The sequence below is a fragment of the Taeniopygia guttata genome, chromosome Z (genome assembly GCF_048771995.1).
Source record: "Taeniopygia guttata chromosome Z, bTaeGut7.mat, whole genome shotgun sequence".
In the NCBI taxonomy this organism is placed as follows: Eukaryota; Metazoa; Chordata; class Aves; order Passeriformes; family Estrildidae; genus Taeniopygia; species Taeniopygia guttata.
In genome coordinates this window covers 72,269,074-72,291,462 of record NC_133063.1, presented here as the reverse complement: position 1 = coordinate 72,291,462, position 22,389 = coordinate 72,269,074, and the positions used below count along the sequence as shown (strand labels likewise).

General features: G+C 35.3%; 1 long non-coding RNA gene across 2 annotated transcripts in view; it reads right to left on the bottom strand.

Annotated features, from left to right (window-relative positions):
• Positions 1-11,002: 11,002 nt before the first annotated feature.
• Positions 11,003-22,389, bottom strand: part of LOC140681921 (uncharacterized) — a 111,180-nt gene continuing 99,793 nt past the window's right edge. For both annotated transcript variants that reach the window (XR_012053142.1, XR_012053141.1), the window contains exon 4: positions 11,003-12,443. This is a non-coding gene — a long non-coding RNA (uncharacterized lncRNA). The remainder of the gene's footprint in view (positions 12,444-22,389) is intronic.

Here is a 22,389-nt window from a genome sequence, read left to right as displayed (position 1 = left end):
ATTTTTATTTTACAAATTCTTTCCTGTAAGAAGAGAAATGCATGCATAAACAAGATCAGCAAGCACTGGTAAGGTATTATTTGAAGAAATTATTTTGGTCTTTAGGGAATCTAAATCTCAGTACACACCTCTGCTCCATTTACTGATTTAGATGTGCCCTTAGAGCAGGGTTTCTTTACCCACTTAGTTTATCTCAACTGCTGACACATCTGTGTCTTTCCTATCTAGAAAGACATATTCTAACTTCAGTTTATTACTCATTCAAATTATCCAGAGGGCTCAGTTACAGACTACGCTGGGGTCTGTTCAAGCAGTAAGGTAGCAGAAATCCAGATGTCCAGATGTCATTGGGAATAAAAACTGTTGGATAGTATACCACAGAAGCAAAATATCCAGTTTAAGACACATTGGTACCACAGTCATCAGATTGAGTCCTTCCTGACACCATGGAACATGCACAGGAGGATTTAGTTCTGTTGTAGTCTCCTGAAGTTATAAGAGTATGACAGCATAAGAATGGTGTGAGAATGTCTTTGACAATCCTAATAAATTTATTCATAGCAATGCTCAGCCCAATGTGTTCTAAAAATAATTTTCTTGGTGAAGAGAGACTTAACCATATCTATGGAGTCTGCAATGAGCCTGGACAACAAAGAAATTTCAACTGACATATGCTTGTTAGAACAGTTGTGTAAACATTTATGACTGGCAGAAAAATTTGGTCCCATTTTCTTGTGCCTGATAAGTTGTAAGTGCTCTAAGTCTTATGGAAATTTTATTCAAGCATATTTGACAGCATTTCCATTTCCACATTCTATCAACAATCCTCCCTTCTGACCTTGTTTTGTATGGATTCTAAATGGATTTTTTCCCCTAGCATGTATGCTGTACATCCCTCTAGGTACAGTTAGAAAGAGAAAAAAAGCTTAAAAAAATTGTCAGCTACAAAGGAGCTTAGAACACAAGATCTGTCCATCGAATCTAATTTGGATTACTCTCCTTGCGTTGAGTTGTAGATGATAAACTTATAACCCCTGTTGCTACTGGAAAAGCTTAACAAAATGATGGCTGTGAACTGAATTCTTTATTAACATTTGCAAGCAAAATATGAGTAAACTTCCAGTCAGTAGTGTTGCATTAGTGCAAATAAAGAGTCTGTTATTATGCAGTCCTCTGGGGGAGAGGAATGGGAAGGGGACCCATATTGAAGCATTGTGGAATGAACTTGGATTTGTTTAGCTGACTCTAGAGAATTTAGAATTTAAAGCTTCTATATTCTATAACCTTCCTTGTCACTCCCTATTGTCTGAATCCTTCCAGTCCAAGCAGCATCTTATTTCAAGCTCTGCAATACATGTCCTGACAGTGGTGCTGTACATGGCTGTTGTGTCCAAATCCTATTAATTTATTTGACTGAGTAAAATTTCAGCAGGTGTATTGAAGGTGCTTTATCAAAGGGATTTAATGAGGTGTGTGAAAGTGTTCTGCAGTTTCCTTTCTGTCATCTATGAAAAACTAAACCAGCATTCTGATGCCAGTGTTTTATCTGATCAGACAACTATTGGGATCTTGCTCAATTAGTCAAGTGGTTTTGATATTTTATACAGGGTAGAAAATAGAAACATTTGTGTCTTGAATATTTTATTTTCCTGGGATGGCTGGCTTCCAAGTGCCTGGGAGAAAGCTGGCAAAATATTTATGTTGAATGTTTGGCTTTGTTTTAAAATGCAACTTGCTTATTCAACAGGTATTAAAAAATACAATGCCAGCATTTTTAATAATTTCCATCATATTTAGTAATCCTCTTTACTGCTGTCTGGTTTTCTAGATGTGATCCTTTCTGCAGGTAAAATGTCCTTTATCTTCTCTCTAGACTTCACTATATTCTTATCTGCCTATGTTTGGAATGAAAACTATTTTCATCCTACTGATCTTGAACATGCCTTTATCTGGTTTTTCTGAAAGCTTCACCTTCCCTCATCAGGAAAATTTGTAGCTTATTTCACTCCTAGCTGGTGTTTAGGATGTGAGCAGTTCAGTATACAGATTCCTGCTAAGTTACAGCAATCTCTTTAGACATGTTTCTGTTCTGAATTAAACCTTCTCTGCACAGGAGTGCTAAAAGACATAAAAAGATTAATTTTGACTCAAATCTATCACTTCAACATATGCATCTATTAAACCTCTTACCGACTTTTATGGTAACACTCCATTAAATGCATCTGAAAGCCCATCCACAGTACCTAAAGTTCCTTTCAATGATGAATAGTAGTTTCTGGCCATTTTGCCCAGTATTTATTTATTTTTCTATATAATTAGTAATACTTCCCTTAAAATTATTCATAATAGAAATTTCTCTCATGGCTGCTCATTGCATTCCTGGGTTTACTATGACAATGAACAAGACTATTCATCTATTGCAACTCTTTATCACTTATTCATATTAGTCATATTAGTCTGTAACCTGAAGGACTCACACTATAGCACTTTTAAATTTCTTTGGTTTTGTTTTTTTAGTGGCTATGATGAATTGTTTCGGGGTCTTTTTGGGTTTAGGTTTTTTTTTTTTTTTCTTTTTTTTTTTTTTTACACTAGCTCAGTGCAAGCAGTTTTAAACCTAAAGAGAAATTATTCAAGTATGCCTAGTTTGGTTTTCTTGGTTCCTAAGAACAAATGTTAGGAAAACTTCCCTGTCTGACCATTCAGAAGCCACGCTGGCAATCACATTCCCACTATCAGACTTTCAGTGCTGGGACTGAGGCCTTTTTGCAGCCTGTAGCTTCTGTGATCTGGCAGGTGCCCAGTTGAACTCCCCACATGCCCCATGCTCACACAGTTGAAGCAGGTTTCCTCACCAGTTGATCCACAAGTTTTCCTTAGCAGAATCCCAGATGCCTGGCTCCATAAAGCCTTTTGTTCTTGCTCTTCCAGTTGAGTCCCCAGCTCCTGCTGTCTCTGCATGTCCTGTTCCCTGGCCAGCCCCAGGTCCCCAGGCCCTTTGTTATGCAAAGGGTCAGCAGGTCATGGCCTCTTGCCTTGGGCTCCTGCCAGCCCAGAGCTCAGCCTGCAGCTTGCTCTGCAGGGTGCACATGGAGCTACCTGCATCAAATGGATTCCTCAACACTAGGTAATAAATGTGGCTGTAAGTAAGTTTTGATGCAGTCTGAACAGCTTAAAGGGTGGATTTTTTAAAAGATTTTTTACTTGTTTCAGCTTGCTTTTTTGTTTAAATATAAAATATTCCCAATAGACAGGAAAATTCATAATATGCTCTGCACCATGTTTCTGTCTCCATCTGAAAGTAGGTGTACATGAGTATGTTAAGGTCACTTACAATAATGAGTGAACATTGGTATTATTAACTCTGCAATACACAAACATGAAATTCGTATTCTTTCTTGTTTTGTATTCAGCTTTTTTCATTTGAATAGAGAAATGTGGGAATTGTTTGTGCTCTTTCAGAGAGATTCTAACAATTAACTTACTTATATGTTCCACTTACTTGATAGAATCATGTGTTTGTGATCTAGTAATCCTGTAACCAAAAATTCTTAATTTTTGAAAGAAATGGTATCTCATTTTTGCTGTCGTAATGCCAAAATTAAGGACACTGCAGGTTAGATCATTGTAAGATTTATATAGGCATGCAAAAAGACCTTAATCCTTAAGAGAAGAAACTTTCTGCTGTTTAAGAGAATAATAGATGAGACCACCTGAAAAACTGTCCTACAAGATAAAAGAAGAGAAGAGACCTTGGAGCTGCTTAATGACATTTTTTTTGTGCAACACAAGAACTCTCGATTCCCATGTACAAAAGAATCAGCCATGGATGACAGGAAATGAGCCCAGCTGCCTCCCTAGCCAGACAAACACAGGAAGGAAACGCATAGGTGGTGGAGCTACAGACATGTGTCCTTGGAAGAATACAGTGATTCTGTTTGAGGGTGTAGTTTGAGGGTGTTTGAGGGATCAGGGAAGCCAAGGCACAAAAAGAGGCACTTGGCAAGGGATGTGAATTATAAGAATATATATATTCTATATGTGTGTTACTCAGAGAAGGAATACAAACTACATTGTACTTTCTCTGATAAACAGGATGGGGTATCTGGTGACACTGACATGAAAAAGACTGAGGTACTCATCAATTTCTTTGCCTCAGTTTTCAATGTCTGCCAAATCCATAAATCTCAACTCAGTGGCTGAGGAATGAAGTAGGACACCAGGTCTAAGACCACTTCAGGAACCTGCACATATATAAGTCAATAGGAGGGATCACAATGAGGTGTATTTCTGAATCCTGAGGGATCTGGCAAATACAGTTGCTAAGGTGCTCCCCATCCCATTTGAAATATTACAGCAGTGTGTCAAACTCACCAGTGTCTGAAAGGTCCATTTCAACCCAAAGTATTCCAAGATTTATTCTTTGAATCTATAGTTCTTTAAGATGTTGATCCCATACAGACATGCAGAGAGAAACTTAAGTGCATGTCAGTGAAAATTATTTTATTATTTTCTTGTGTCAAGATTTTTTCATCCTTTCCTGTTCTCTCAGTATAATTAACAAGTGATAATCTTCCCATGCTACACCAGCAGAGAACAGAATAACACAGCTTAAAAAAAAATTTCAACACCTGACTCTTCTATAATAAAGAAGCCCAAATGACAAAATTTTGCAATCCATTCTCAAATCTCAGCTAATTAATTTACATAAATTAAATTAACAAGTCTTTAAAAAGCATATTCTTACACAGCCCTTGGTAGGTGTCAGTCTCATAATATAATAGAAAAACAGACTTGGGTCATTAATTTCAAGAAGTGATAAATCATACTCAGGAACTGTGTCACTAACAACCACCATTTACTAAACTTGAAAAAAATAAAAACTTTTTTTTTCCCCCTGCAAGGGGTGGAACATAAATTCCTTCAAATAGCTGTGGAGTGCTCTGGGAAATGATGAGTTGCTTGAGTTCCAGAGGGAATGTGAGATATTGCAATCTGTATATTTTCTTTTGTGGGAAAAGAAAAACACCCTAAAAAACATGTTCTAATGGAAAAAAAAGCGTTTGTTCTCACACACTACTTTCAATATTCTTAGCAAATTAGGCCTGCTAAGCATATGGTTAGTAAACAGAAAAGAAAGTAGTCCTTTGTAGCAGTGAAATGCATATACAAAAGTTAATTGATAGAGGCTACATTTATCAATTACTGTACAATCCACCAGGCATTATCTTTCTTCTGTCTAAGAAGTTTTTTTGTATTCTGTGAAGGCCAAGGAATATGTTAAGACAACTGGAAGGACGGATGAGCTCAATGTGTTACTGTCTATATTCCACAATTTCAGGTTTCACATGCCTCCTTGGAATTTTTTTCTATCTCCAGGTTAGTTCAGCCAGGTACAGTTTGCTGTTTCTGCTCTGAAAGTACTGTACTAGTTTTTAGCCTTCCCCTTTTTCCTGTAGTTAGAAGGAGTAGAATGATCCAAAAACCTTATGCAACTTTAAGGATGGTAAAGATACGCTTAAACATCTTGCTGTTACTTAATAAATTACTTGATTTTCATTTACAGTGAAGTTTTGCATTGTCAGAGATGTACCAGTATTTTCTGCTCTGCAAGTGACGAAGTCTAAAATAAAATTGGTTCCAATTCAGAAAGAATGTGACATTTTGACTTTCTCAAATATTCAGCCCTGGATTTAAAAAGTGGAAAAGTTTATTGGAAACATTTTATTTGCATACATCTAATAATAAAAAGCTCTGTAGCACAGTTTCCATAGTATCTCCCTTTGCTCATATATCAGCACTGAAGGCAATTAATATACAGGCGCTGTCTGTAAGCAAATTTGAGAAGCTCCTAAAAAATTTGTATATGAATTTGAGTAGTCCATATCTGAGTAATTTCATTTAAGAAGCAAAGCTTCTTCAAGATAAGGAGAAGAAGTTATATCAGTCTACAGGATCATAACAGTGATAGGTAGGATTTTGAGACACACTTCCCCTATAAATGTGATCTTGCACTCAGCAGAATCCATGGGGGACTATCATGTGTCTGTGGTCTTCACATCTCTGTACATTATCATAAATGAGGGCCTCCAAAACAAAGAAACAAAGTAGAAAATGCCAGAACATTTCATAAGTAAATACATTTTTCAATGCTGTTTGATATTTCATAAATTTTAAACCTACTTTAATTATTGGAGACAAGATACTTGGCCTTGTGGAGGGTTAAGAATATATAACTTGTTGGCACTTACTTGCCAACATAATTACATAGATATATGCAGTTACCTTCTACTGTGCTTTCCTGTAAGCACAGACTCAGAAAACTGACCGTATGTGTAGCATCCCTGCCTTGAACCCTCTCTATGAACTCTCCTGCCTTGGTTGATTCCCAGGTCCTTGGCCCTGGCAATGGTGGTAACTACTTGCCATGGAGTCAGTCCTCCTCGGGGAAAAAACAGACTCCCAAATGGACTTCTGTGTCAACTTCCCCTGTGTAACTTCCCCTGGTTTCTTCTTTCCGTGTCCCCTCACTGGATTGGTATCCCTGGTGGCCACCCTCCTTTGCCTGGAGACCAAACCCCTCTGCCCAGCCTCAGCTCTGCCCCCCACCCCTTCCCCTTCTTAAGCTGCCTCCTCCTCCTTCTCTTTTACCTCAGCCACATGTGATATCCTTTGCTGGAATAAAACCCTGCAAAAAAGAGCCTTTCTTGCCTCTATCGCTGACCCAGCTGCAGTGAGCGTTGAGTGAGGTCTGACTGCACTGCCTGAAGGTTATCTCAACTTGCTTTTCTACAGGAGAGGGTTGTTGGGGACAGATTATAGGCAGCAGCAACCACTACTCCAACACCTGCATTTTTAAGTATGGGTTTGCCCACAAAAAGCACTAAAGAACCTCACACAGACAATCCCTAGTCAGGAAGAAATTGCAGCCTAAGCTGCTGCAGAAGTTCTTTTAAAAGCAGAAGTAGTGCCTACAGCCTCGTGAGTGGGATGCATGCATCAAATATATGGATTTGAAGCTGCCAAATAAGAGTCAGAGAAGTTGGTAAATCTTGCCAAGGGTTATTTTCTGTTACCCACCCTTGTCATACTTTTGGTTCTGCTCAGGTCAATGAAGATGGCGTTGAGCTTCCCACCAGGGCCTGAGATTCTCTGGAGCTTTGAGTGCTTTTTGCTATAAAATTTTCTGGCAGAAGATGAAGGATGTAAGAGGATGGAAGGGAAATCAACATTCTATGGCAGCAGATTGGAGAAGAGCTGAGCCTGAGCTTGCTGTGTACAGTTAAGGATAAAATGGACTGTTATAAATAAATTTGATCTTACTGAGTGGGGTAGAAAGTAAACATTCTTTACCCTTACACCTTACCTTCACATTATCATTACTAAAATCGGAGAGGTACAGTGCCAGATGCCAAAAATTATCACCAACATAATTCGGTAGACAGTAGCTTTCTGATTTTCCTCTTTTTATAATACAAATTTGCTATACTGTTCTGTTGAGTAGCAGCCAAGAGGTGGCTCCTGTAATAATTTATTTTTGTGCCCCTTGAAACTATGTTTTTTTATGTCTAACTTCAAGTTTTACAGAATATTTCCATCATTAGAGGGTTTTTGTAAAGATGCAATACTAACCATGGTATATTTTTCTTGCATTGCAAAATCTATGGGATCTTTATCCTGGTCTGCTTTTTTTTTTCATTCTGCTACTTTGTGGTGGAACTGATGGTTGCTGTTAAAACTGCTTTTCTATTTATCACTTATATAAAAAAAGAAAGAAAAAAAAAGCTGCATTAGTAAAAAGGTGCCTAGATTTTGCATTACCCTGCTATTCAATACAATAAATTAGCTAGCTGGACACATAATTGATAGTATTGCATACAGTACTTGGTGAAAAATTAAAAATATTTGTACTTGTTCTTACTCTTATGTCATATGTATTGCAAACGAACAAACTTTTTTATATTTTGTATTTCCTCCTCCCTCCCCTCCCCGCTCTCCATTTGGAAAACCTGCATTGACAACAGTAATTTTTCTTGCTTATTTTGTTTCCTGTGAACATTGGTGACATGTTTTTAGTTTAATTTATATTTTTTATGTCCAGCTTACTCTAGTGGAATATGCACAGTTGAACTTGTTCTTGAAGTTAATAATAATCTAATAGTTAAACCTATTAAATCTAGCCCATTTGCTTGAGAGGGTTGATTAATTAAAAAAACAGCACATAGGAATTATAAAGTTAGTTACTCAAAAGGCTTGATAGATGCTCCTGTGAGATGAAGTAAAAGAAATGTATTTAATAAAAATCATCCGTCTAAAATCATTAGAACTGTTAGTGCAAAACCAGAAATTTTTTTCACAAAATGAATATTTTGTATACCGTGTCTTAATTTCCCCAGTAGAATTTTAGTGGATGTTTTAATAGTGCATCTTGAGTAAGATTCAAGGTCAATGTCATTTACATTAGTCATCTCTTGAATCAAAGTTCATGAGCAATTACAGCAAACCATCTCAACTGATTCTGAAATTTATCTGGTTTCTTCTGGCTATTTCTGTTCTCTGATAAAGCCATTAAAAACACAGGGAGTAAAACATTCTATGTGTAGGATACATGGGCTAGAAAAGACCTGTCAGGTAAATGAAAAACACATTTGAAGGTCTCTATTGTAAGGATTATCTGCCTTATGTTGATGAATATCCAAGTCTTAGTAGCCTGTAGTGAAGCTACCAGAAAGTGCAATTGGGCAGGAGCAGTCAGTGGCTTTCCTTGCTTGTGCTGTGCTGCACAGGCACGGGGCATAATTCTGACTCCCAAAGGGAACAGCAAGGAGTGAGCAGGAAAGGCTTCCTCCCAGACACCTTATCAGAGGAATCTCCGGTATGTGCTATTTTGTATCTGCTGTAGGGGGAAAGGGCTGGTGCTATTGCCTTTCTTCTGCAGCCTGATCATATAAACAAGTAGGGAGTGCAGTAGTGAAGTCACCTCTGCGTAATCAGAGATCATTCAGGGAAGAAAATAAAGAAATCCATATTCCTAAATTGTCTTTTCAAAAGTGCTGGAGCAAATTGTCTAAAGAGAAACAAGAAATGATGAAGCAAGGGTGGAATCACATCCTGATGAGCCTGGAAAACATACGTACAAAATTAAATAGCCAATATTAAATCATTAACTTAGTCATCACTTGCATGTTAAAACAAAATGCACCATGGTCACAGCCATGGATATGTCTGTTATTGCTTTTTCTGAGAGCCTAGAGTAATAAAGAAAATGGTAAGAAGTCACTGCACATACTCTTTTCACAATGCATCTTCATCTTTGTTAAGCCTCCTAACGCAAGGTGGCCTTTAAAACAATTTCAACAGCAACTGAAGATTCTCTCTGTCTAAGTGCAAGATTTCTGTGTGGCCTTATTGAGTCTTTAGCACAGATCAGCATCTCAGGCTTTGGTAAATATCTTGTTCTGTACTGATAAGTCTTACCTCTCAAAACTGCACTAAGCACCAGTGATAAGCAAAACCATAAAAGTTAGAGTGTTCTTAGCCTGAGAACTCAATGAAGCAGCATCAGTGTATTTAATAGAAAACCTTTTATCATCACAGTTTGAATAACATGAAGCTGATTAACCTCAAGATCTGGGCCAATCCCTAAATGCAGCTTATCTGAAATTATAAACTACTTTGCTGCTACCAATAAAATGCACAAATTTCGATAGGTCAAAGCCTGTCCGATCAGCGAAGCTTTGCTTAAAACCTCTCCATGTCTCAATTATTTTGCTTCGATTGTCCCAATCTGTACCCAGCCTTCTGCACTTATTTTTAAGTCATAACTGGTAAAAATACACAAGTGAAATCTTTTCAGACACATTTAACCTGTATACTAGTACATGCTTTATAAAGAACCCCTTTTATTTCACGTGACACTGGCAATAGCAGCCAGACATATTTTCTCTTTTTCTCTATGATTTTTTAATGATAAAAAAAAAAAAAGAAGAATGTGGAGAATTTGAGCTTATGCTGAAAAAAATGTATTTTTACCTCCATGAATTCCTCCCCAATGAGAATGCCTATTTTCTTCCTCCATTATCTAAGGATAACATCAGTAACCTAGTTATACTTCCTTTTATAGCTGAATTTTGAATTGCTTGCCCTCCCAGCCTCCTCCCACCTCCAACCTTCCCCCACCCCCGACCTATATTTAAGTTTTTGTTTTACTGACCTAGAACCATTACTTAGTTAATAGCTAAGCAATCCAAACTGAGGTGAAGTTTTCTGATGTCTTTTCATCCATAGGCTTGTATTTTGTAGTGAGAAGAGCAATGGAAAAGTGGCAGTGGGAAATGTGAACTAAAAAAAAAGGGAGTGGATTTAAAGTTTGAAAAAGTAAAAGAGAAAACAATCCATTATTATGAACTGCATAAAACAGAGAGAGGAAAGTGAAACTAAGCTTAGAACAGAAAGAACAGAAATTATTTTGTGTTGACACACTCCGATTTATTAAAAAAATATGGATATTGATCTAGGACTGATATCCAACTGTGACGGACAAAAACTCTCTAACAGTTTAAAGTTAGAAAGTGTATGTTTATTCGATGCTGGGCAGCATGCGGGATAGCTCCCAAATACACACTGCACCTTCCAGGTGATTACAGAGTCTTTTTATCCATACAAGTATTGAATACACAAAATACAAATACATATTCATAATTTTGGTACATCCCATTCCCCGCTTCGTATGCTAATCACTCCAAAAAGCTATTAAGCATGCGTAGTTTGTCCCTTGAAATGGGTCGGTGTCCCTTTCATGGGGAGGGGTCCCAAAGTGAGGAAGTAAATGAAGTCTTCTTTGTTCTGACCTTTCTACCTTTTCAATGCAAATATGACAAATGAACTCTTGGTAGAACTCCCATTCTTTGTCTTCAATTGGTTTCAGAACAGAGGAGGCCCACAATTGTCTTATGTTCCTAAAAGCTGTTTGTCAGTTTCTATGTTCTTCATTATAAACCCAGCTAACTAAACATTGTGCTGACAAGCAATTAATTATTAGTTAACTACTAACTCCTAACTTCATCAAGGCTAAAATAATTTATTATTATTATTTTAATTAACTCTAGTAAGGCTTATTTCTAACTAAAATCTTGGCTCCTCTAAAATCTCCAAATTCCTTAAAGTTTACATTTCAACTCCACTATAATTTTTTTTTTTTTTTTTTTTTTTTTTTTTTTTTTGCGGCAGTTGTTTCCATCTATAGAAGACTTTCTTAGACCCAATGAAAATAGTATAGCTACTGGCATGTTTTGAATATATTATGGCTGGCGTGGGGTACAAGTGAAATTATATTCTTGGATGTTTTTTAGAAATAGGACAGATCAAATCTTTGTTCATGCAGACTATCATGACACACTGTCATGACTATCATTGACTATGCTGATACCTACCTGTGAAAACTTAATACAAATTTTTTATCATGGCATATTTGGAAGTTTATGAGAAATTACTTGTATTTATTTTTTTTATCCATTATCTTGTCTCTCAGATGAGACTACATGTAGTAATCTAGTAAATAACCTTTCAAATTTAAAAATAGATTTTAGGCATCGTCACATATACAAAGGAAGTATTTTAATTTATCTCCAGACTGAGGAATTTTACAGGGAAAAATAATGTGTTTTTTGAGGCAGGTAATTTTACATAAGAAAAAGGCAAGCAAATGTGTTGTATATACAAAAGGATGATTAGTCATATAACAATTAGTTGTTATGGTAAAAATTAAACCCACATTTGTTCATACCCTTTTACACAAGTTAAAAAAAATTACTATTTATTTTGACCATGATTTTGCACAGCTATCACTTTAATTGAATCACAGGAATCTACTAGAACTTGCCTTGAGCATATTTGGCACAGAAGCTCCTGAAAATTAGTCACATTGCATTTTTGTCACAAAAAAAAGGAGTGTTTTTTTTTGTGTCACAAGCATAATGTACCTCATTTCTGAAGGACAGGTAAGGGAAAGTTTACCAAATGTTTCAGATACTTTGGAAGGTAAAATTTGGATTTGATTTTCAGACATGTGCAAAGCCTCGGAGCAAAGCCTTTTGCTTTTTCCAATCAATTTGCTTTCCACAGAAAGATGGATGAAATTTTATGAGCATAACCTCAAAACATGCCACTTCTCTTTGGTAATTTTGAAGACAAGCACTGATTCATGGTAAACTCTTGACAGAACAAAAAAATTCATCTCATAAGTCTTCATCTAGGGAGTTCTTCACTGTTCCATGCAGAATAGAAATGGATATTGTCCTGGTAGAGATCTCTTTATTTTCAAACAGAAATAATGATATTACCAACCATGATTTCTTACTGCTTCTTCCAAAAGTGTAAGCAACTAATTTCTTTCTTTTCCTTGATCACGCAGATAGTCCAGTGTTATTTTATTTATACTACATCTGAAAACATAAACAAATGCTTTATAAGCATGTGATGTAAATAATTTGCATTACATAATAATTTACATAGATAAAATTTTTAATACTGTGAAACCCACATATTCAGGTTTGAAATTTATGTAATGTAGACTTCAGATTTGTGGTTTTAGTTGTGGTTGAGGAAAACTGAAATGTAATGAAGGGCTCTTACAGAGCCAGACAATAACAATAGATATATTTTTCCCTTAAATGCAATCTAGCACAGGGCTATCTTGCGCTTCCAGTGTCTGTGCTTACAGAAACCAATTGAAGAGAGAGGCTACATTGTGTTATGAGATTGCACTTTTCTCTGCTTTGGGCCATTTTAGACTCACCTATAAATGTGGGAAAAAAAAAGAAAAGAAAAAGAAGTGTGATATATGTAAATCATACTAGCAAGCAAAATAGAGGCCAAGCTGGAAATAGCAGGTGAATAGGATTCTTTATGAATATTTCTTTTTCTCCTAATGATAGATAACATTATTTGCCATAATATTTTCCCTGTTTATTAGATTTGTATCATGGTTCCCTGGCCCAAAGAAATTAAAGCCCCCTCTGTTTTAAAATGGTCCAGATTTTAAATTAACCTGCATCTTAGAAACAGTATACTTAAAAGTAGCTTAACTTAAGTCCTGTCAAAGCTTTGGACCACTCATCATTCTTAAGGATGTTATTTTGCTCATAATATATTCTCATTGCCCAAATTGGGTGAGATGAGAAAAATCTATCTGTTGAAAAAATATGATACTTTTCATGTTATCAAAAATATTCCTGTTTACTGCACTACACCAGTGTCTTCATTTAATCATAAGTAAAAATTCATTGTGGGATCTTGGGAGTAATGCTGGAAAGTTAGTGGCATACTTTTATGACAAATATCTAAATAGCATTTAATGTAGAGAGACAATAATTATCATTCTAGCTACAGCTACAATCAGAAAAGTAAAAGACTACTTTAAATGCCTAAAACACGTTTACCTGTGAGATTAGAGAAATTTAAAATCTCTCATGTAATAATGTCTGCTTTGTTGTCTACAGAACATTTTAATAAAATGTGAAATGAAATTAAATAAAATCATCTCCCATAATAGCTTCCTATCATATGGTAACAACCTGCCTGCTTACTACTGTCTAATCAGCTACTGAACCTTGTGCTGCACTTTTATGGTGCTTCCCTGCTGAGTCTATTGCCCACTTAGGAATATGAAATCATTTTATGTTTTTTTATTGCTCTCAGCCAGCCTACCTCTCTTTTCTCCAGAAGACTATTTTGCACAGTATCACAGCAATATCACATCAGATCTCTAAAGAGCAAGCTTTACTCTTTTTTTCAGCATCTCTTCATTTGATCTAAGATACTTTGTACAAGTCCTTGCGCTTCTTTATAATGTTTTTCTATATGCTACACAAATGCTTTGGCTACCCAAACTGTTTGAAAGAAGACATTGAATTTGAAATTCAAATTTGGAACAGGGTAAATTCTGTGCTTCAGGGGTATACACTGTATCAATCCTTCCAAGACAAGTCCATGGCCTTGGGGATGATTTTGTCCGAGACTTCCAGATTCCTGGCTGCATAGAAGAAAAAGGATTTCCAACTAAGCTAGAAGTGTACAAAACTACTTCTAAGTTTCCACAAGAATAGTCTTGCTTTTAGTCACTGTACAGAGGCTCCCACATTTAACACAGGGAAGCATTAATGATATTTCATTTTTTTAAAACTACTATTTTTCATTAAATTTTTCTAGCATTAAAGAATATGCTGGAAATATTTGATGTTGTGCAATTTTACAATATTGTGATTCAACTGTTAATTTTTAAGTTAATGAAAACAGTTCAATAGCTTAACTTCTGTTTAGTGTTGCGTGGATACTGTTTATTATTTCATATTTCTGTGGCTTAGTTGCACATTTGTAAAATATTTTTTTTTCTTGTTGCTTATAAGTTCTGCAAGAACTAAATTGCCTTACTAGGTTTTTGTAACCAAAAGACAAGACAATATAAAACAGGTGAGAAACTCATAATAGTTGAAGCTTCTAAGCACTTTGAATCACTATAGCTATGGCCTTGTGTTTTCTTTTTTGGTGCCTTCGGGGATTTTCCTCCAAACTTGGACTTCTTCATAGTTGTAACCTTGCACAATTCTCTTCTATTTGTCAGAAGACAAGTAACTGACTAAGACTAACACAGGAAATACTATTCCACCTTGTTTTTAGAGAAATTGTAGCATACTGCATTTATACACTATATTTCATTACCTAAAAATTGAGCAAAACCTATCCCTCTGACACTGTGAAATCTAACTTCTCTGAGTGTAGAATTTAAGGTATTCAAAACTTGAGGTCTTAACTCATGTTTCAGTCTATTACTATAAGCCTATAACAGAGAACAATATTTTTGATCAATATTTTTTTCAATCAGAAGAGTAATCTTAGCCAATATCAGAGAAAATGTCTCAGCAAAATTAAAAATAAAAATTGAAAATGTAGTTTTTCAGGGCCATTTTCATTCTTTGATAATTATTCATATTATTTTGAAAATATAACTCTTGAAAATGTGAAATGTTTGTGTTTAATAGCAGCAAAACAAGAAGAAACAAGCCCTGTTATTTGATGTTGCAAGAAATAATATTATGTCTTAAACAAACTTTGACAGAGGTCAGGCAGAAATAATCTTTGTTAGCAAACTGATCATGTAAGTTTTTTTTGTCTATTGATAGCAGAATGTAAGAATGTGAAAAATCTGTATATGAGAACAGACCATATATAGGCATAAATTTCGGTTTAAGCAAATTTTCTCCAGATAAATGTACCCACTCCCATTTCAGTGAATTGTAAAATTATTTATTGTCATATTAGCAGGATATGGCAATTTAGCCTCATGTCTTAGATGTAAATGTAGTAGTCAGCCATTTCCTAAGGCATTAGGAGAAAGAGTGGAAGGGTTCCATTGACAGGAACACATTGCTTGACTCGTCACAGAACAGATTTTGCAGAGTAGAAAGTAACTTCCTATTTTCACCACAGTGAGCTGAAATTCAAACATTCACAAGAAAGGCAAAAGAGCAACAAAAAGGGAATCTTCTGTCTGTTTAGAATGGAATTTGTGGGCTGGGCTAAAAAAGCTCAATTTAGGAAAGAATTGCAGAGCACTGCTATAGTTGAAGGTAAGGATGTTTTCATTAAATCACCTGTAATTTGGTTACAGATGACGGGGTTTTTTTTGCAGGTTCTTGTCACATCTTTCAGTTTACAAATATACAACAGAATAAAATCAGAAAAAGATTTCCATTTAGGTTAATATAAAAAGATATTTATGCTTTATATCATGTGGTCTTTTATCAATATAGAGCAGCTGTCTTAGTGTTAAATATCCAGAGGGAACAGCCCCAAAAAACTTGCCTTGACTCTAGAAAAAAGGAAGTTTGAAAAGGAGCAATGGAGACTTGCTTAAAGGTCTTTTGTTTTTTAATCTGCCTGAGATTTTATTTAGGGAGTTATCTTGAATAAGACTGTATGTACATGTGCTAGGTGCACATACCATACCTCTACATGTATAGGTGTATACATGTATATTATATGTATATTCAGTTGACTCATCATATCTCTTGAAAGTTCTGACTCTGAAGAGTATATCCCAAAAATGTTGACCAATTAGAGGTTCTGTCATACCCAAATTATACAAAAGATTATCAAACACTCATAAAACCCCATGCAGCAAATAAAATTACATGAAAAGTAAAATTACTTGAAAAAAGAATTATGTGAAATAAAATTCTGATTCTACTTTATTCTGCATTAAGCATTTTACTGATGAAGCATTTTACTTCATCACTGTCTGTAGCTTCCCAAGGAGGAGAAATAAAAAGGGAAGTGCTGATCTCCTCTCCCTGAAATTCAGTGATAGGATCCAAGGGAATAGTTCAAAGACACATCAATGCAGATTTGGTACAGGCATTCAGGATTAATTAGGAAATCTTTCATAGGCAGGCATGGAAAAAACTTTTTAAATATAGGCTCTTTCTTGAGTCTGTTGCAACTACTCAAAGTGTAAAATCTTTGAATTAATATCCTTTTCTAGAGCAAGTCCACAAATCACCTTACAAATTGAACCAGTTACTACCTAGAGGTACATGACACATTTTCAGATGGAGGAAAGAACCCTTTGGGATTGCCAAAGGTTTCTTATGACATATGAAAGTACAGGAGCAGAGGTGTAAGAGTGGAGTGATGAGGGTATTTTTGTGATGAAAAAACATAGGAAAATAGAGAGCAAGAGAATGAAAGTGTTTGAAGGTGTGTGAAAAGAGGCTGGGCAGTGTGCTTGTGGGGCCATGCCCTGTACTTCTCAGCATGGCCCTGTTTCCTCAGACATGTTCTGTCCTTTTTTGAGTGCATATATGTATGTCTATACATGATGAAGGGCTGAGGGTGGGTGTTGTATATATAAATATATATATGTATGTAAAAATATGCTTCCATCCAGCATACAGCTTTGGACAGTCTGGGTATTTCCTGGCTGAAGTGGTTCTGCCTGTGAGTGTGCTTGTGCCAGTACCAACCCTAGGTGTGGAACCACAGGTCATGTTGGTCCCAGCAGCTGGAGAGACTGCGGTGCCTGCAGGTCATCTGGATGAGTGCATCTGTGTGGCAAATTACTCCTAAAAGAGCATATATCTCTGCATTGCATCCCTCCAGGCATGCTAGTCATCCCATCACATTCCTGTGATCCCAGCAACATCCCCACAAGTTGCAGAAAGTAACCCTGTGACTCCAACACAGGTATCTAACTCCTGATGTTTATTCCCCATGCTGCACATAACGGACACTTCAGAGACCAGCATGCTAATACTCAAGAAATGGTCTGGGTGTTTTTTCCAAAAAGATGCTTGGTAGATTTGTCCTTGCTTACATGCAAAGTCTTGAGCTTACTCTATGTAAGACCTCTTTTCTTGTAGTATGTAGTATTAATTACACTTCTGGTAATTAACTCTCTCCCTCCCCTCTTATACTTGCACTTCATATCCATAAGTATCCATACGTATATATATATTTACACGCACACACGCACACACACATATATAAAACTATATATATATGGGTATATATATGGATACATATATATGGATATGTTTCTATGCACATATATGGACACACACTATACATGTGCATGTATGTAAACATACGCATAGACATATATATTTATGTCTGAATATATGTATTTTCTACGAATGAGCTTTCATCCTGATCAGCTAAAGAGGGAAATAAGTTGTTAGTCCTGCTCATGTTTGTGAGTCTTTTCTGTTTCTGTGGTGATTATAGTCACTGGGCATATATATGCCCAATATAAATTGATCTACATATGATATACATGTAGATCAATTTAGGTATATACATACACTTACAATGTGTAATATGCGAGTGTGCTTTTTTGGGCTACATAATCAGCTTTGCTTCTGGTTGGACTTGCAAACATGCAGACCTGAAGGATATCAGACTACTAAATTAGGCAACATATAACAAACAAAGAAACACTTAAAGAATTGTCAATTTTTGACTTTTGCTATCATCTGATAGTGAATGTAAGTCTGTTTCAGCACAGTAGGGCTTGTGCTCTTGAAAATTCATTTGTTCACAGATTAGGACTGTATCTGGTCAACAGTATTGTGAATTTCACATCTCTGGTTGACAATTGTACTTGGAGGCTCAAAATAATACATTTTTAGTCATGTACTAGTCTGTAATTCACTGAATTTTACTTTAAAGGATCTAGAACTCTGACTCATCCAGAACTCAGTCTACATAATGGTGACATTTTCAATTATTTTAGGAATGTAAGGGTTTGTGTACTCAGGACAGGAAATAGAAACATGAGTTTTATTGAATTTCAGTTCCAGAATGAGCTTTTCTCTCTTTAGTCTGTATAACTCCATGTGAACTTAATGCTGAAATCTCTCCTTCCTGACAAAGACTTGGCTTCCCTAATTAGCTGTTCCTTTGTTATTGGAAAGTTACTCAGACTGTTGTCATTGAGTTATTGATACGAAACAGTATTAAAGAATGGAAAACATCAAATCCTACACTCTAAGAAACAAAACAACACAGAAGTCTATGGTAAGCTAGAGAGAGAATACAGCTCAGAAGTCATTGTACAAAGTTCCCCAGGTAAGGTTGCAATAAGCTTACATTTGGTTTTATTTTTTTTTTTTTAATTTAAACACACTAGTTTTTAAATCAATGTAAAATATCTTTGCCTCATTTTCCTTCATTTTGGGATTTTTAAAATATTATCCATCTAATATTAGGATATCCCATTACCCTATTAGCAGAGAGGAGGACTTGCCATTTTTCCACCACATGACAAATGGAAACTATTGACAGCACAAGTGTTAGACTTGGGATATTCTGATAAGATATTTGGGCCTTCTCTGAAACTTCTTCCACGGTATTCACAGCACCTGCTCAAATATGAAATGTTAATAGCCCATGGAAAAAAAAATAAAACAAACCTATTTTCATCAGTGAGACGAAGCGGTCCTTTTTTTCCTGAATTTATCAGAAGAGAAGGTCTTCACTTTCCTGTAATCATATCTATCTGTTGCCCAATATGCTCAATGAGGAAACTTTGAATAGTATACATAATGTATGTTTCTAGAGTTTATTCTTTCATAAAATTCAAAGTACTTCACATGTTTTCCAACTTGGATCATTTACTCATTGTCACTTTTTTTTGAATTTTCACTAAAATCAAAACTGTCTGAGAAATGGACAATGATTTCAAGATTAAAGAGGAATCTTAAGAAAGAAGTGGGGAATGCCATAATAATTCCCTTAGTAAGTGAAATTTCAATTTGTCTTCCCCCAAAACGTCTAATAGGAAACGTCAGAGACATTAGCAATACCTTATTAATATCCATGGAGTAGACTTTATATTTTCTGGATTCATTAAACATTTAACTGAAGCTCTTCTTTACATTAAAAGCCACTGCAGGCAAAGCAGTAAGTCTCAAATCTTCAAAAATTATACGGTATGTAAGACAGCATGGAGCTAGAAAAGCTTTTGTGCTTGAAATTCACAGTGTACACACTGAAATCAGATAGTATTTGAGGAAAATTTAGAGCATGTCTTTATACTGAAGAGAATCAGAAATAATGGCTCTTCTTTTCAGGCTGCAGGTCTCAGTATGGAGATTTTTTTTTTTTTTTTTGCACATGGTATTATCCTTGCATGTATCATGCCTTTGTGAAAAAGAGGGAGAAAAGAAAAAAAGTAAGGAAGAGAGGAAGAGAGGCAAGAAGAAGGGAGCTAAAAGGATAGGAGACAAAAAATCCAGTAATTAATCATAACACTAATTTTCTGTCATTCATACTTTAGCTATTAATCAGCTTTTCTGGTTAACACAAATTTTAAACAAGCCTACCTTAACAAAATTTAATGTCTTTTCTCTTGAGAAAGAGTGCTTCACACACATTGGATGTGAAGTCTGAAGCAAGAGATGGTCAAGAATCTATATCTATAGAGAAGGCAAGTTTTTCTGCTGCTGTTTTCTATGTCCCACATCACCATGTCTGTTGTGGGGGAGAAGGTTTAATCCAATTTTAATCACTCCCAGACAATCCCAACTCTAAAAAAAAAAGGCCTTACATTTACAATGAGTGCTGATCCACTCATTATTTATGGGAAAAAATACCCTATTTTTTTTATAATATACCTATTATAACTGATAGTCTGCAAAGTGATTTAGCTATATTGCTCAAAGATATGCCACTTTGTCTCTCAGTATGGAAAAATAATATCTGCACAAAATATCTGCTGTTTACCCACAGGAAACTGAGTAATCTGTCCAGCGTCAGTTACTTGCTCATTTCTGTGGATTGATTAATTAATTGGGGACTAATTAAAATAATTAATCTTTGGATTGAATGAAATGAGACTTTTATGCATAATTTCTTGGAATAAGTCCTTAAGTATTCCAGTGACCTGAAAAATTGTATTTTGCTGACATACACTCTAAGCAGATGTGCAGATGCTGAGTGATCTGTGAGCCCTCAGACCCTTGATGTGGAATGAAAGCATCAAAAAGTCTTTGAAGTATTTTAAAAAATGTGTTTTCCTAAAAAGTGCCAAAATTGTGTCAAAAATCTCAATCTGGTAGATTAATTAATTAATAAATTAATTAAAATAAAATATACAGAGCAAAAAGAAAATACTACCATCACCCTATATCAATTTCTGTGACTAGTTTAAAAACTTACTGTGGCTTTTTAGCCTGAGCTCTGTGCTTCCTACTACATTATAAGTTCAAGATGTTGGGTACACTCAGCCATCAGGCATTTCTATGCAATGAGTTATACTTGTCAGACCATACCCACAATCACTTCAGTGAAATCTCTGTCAGCTGTTATCTCAGAGATATCCATATCCAGAATGCAATGAGGAATCTGCAGCAATAGTTTATCTTTACTATAACCTATGATTTAGCATATAGCATGCAGCAAAATATCAAGCTCAAATTTTTGGCTCAACACTTTCCTTTCTCATCACCCTTACTTTTCATAAACCTGAGTCATCTAGTAAACCAGACAAAAAAAGATATTTTGTTTGCCGTAAGATTGTCTTAAGTGCTGATGACTCTCTTGCCTCTAACTATTCCACAAATACTAATACTTAAAAAAAAAAGCAGTTTTTTTTCCCTGAAGTGTTTGTTTAAAATAATGACTTACATGTGTAATAGACCACAGCCTAGAATCTTGAGGCCTTGGAAAAAAGTCACTTCCTAATCTTTGTGACTAATATTGAGAAAGGAAAATGAACTTGAAGATCAACATTTTCACTTTCCAGTCAAATGAAACAGTTCTCTTTTTCTTTCTTTGTCTTTGTTTGGACATACATTATTAGTGTTGAGAGAGAGATGTTGATAGTTAAAACTATGTATAACTGGGGAGGTAGCATATATCCAAATACATGTATGAAGTCTTACAAACATTATAAAATAAAAATTAAAATAAATAATTATTTAAAATTTTGAATTGGTTGGCTTATGAACTGAAATTCAAAATTACATATTTTGCATTATTTCAATTCAATTTTATTTCATAAAATTTGCAGATCATTGATTGAAGTTGTTCCGAACAGCATCATAATTCAGATGTTGCAACAGATAGGGCTTATAGCAGTGCACAGTAAAGTTATATATGAGTTAGATGGAAGAAAAAGTATACATGGATCTCTCATTCTTTTCATGGAGAGAAGTAAATATAAAATATGTGCATACATATGTATTTGCATATGAATTTTATCATGGAACTTGTAAACTAATAAAACTCTGAAATTCTGAATCGCCCTTCAGTCATCATAAAGCTATAAAGAGATTTTTTTTTCCTAAAATATACCAACTAAAAAGCACAGGCATAACCAAAGCAAATAGTCTCTGAATCAAATACTTTGAGTACTAGGAGAGTGAAAATAGTAGAAAATAAAAGGAAACAATCAAGAACATCAAATAACTACAACTGACATATCCAAAACTGGAAATTACAATGTTTTTATTTGATATGACTTATCATTGTATTAGTCAATTCATTCCTTTATATGTGGCTGGGTTGTTTTGTTTGTTTTTTTTTTTCAACCCAACTCATGTTCTCAGTTCAGTATTTTCTGAGTAGAAAAAAGAAAAAAGAAAAAAGAAAAAAAATAGCAAAACTGAACATTGTTTTATGTTTGGCTATGGTAAAACACAAGATTTTTATTACTGAAAACATGTAAATATAAATGACATAGAAATGCATGCTAGAGAGAGCATGCTGGTTGTCCTTGCAAACACTAAAATTCTGTCTTGGATTTACATATGCAAGCTTAATCTTTTATCCTAGAAGGTGGGTTTTCTTAAAGACAGTTTATATTCTTTATTGCTATTAATTCCCATAGAA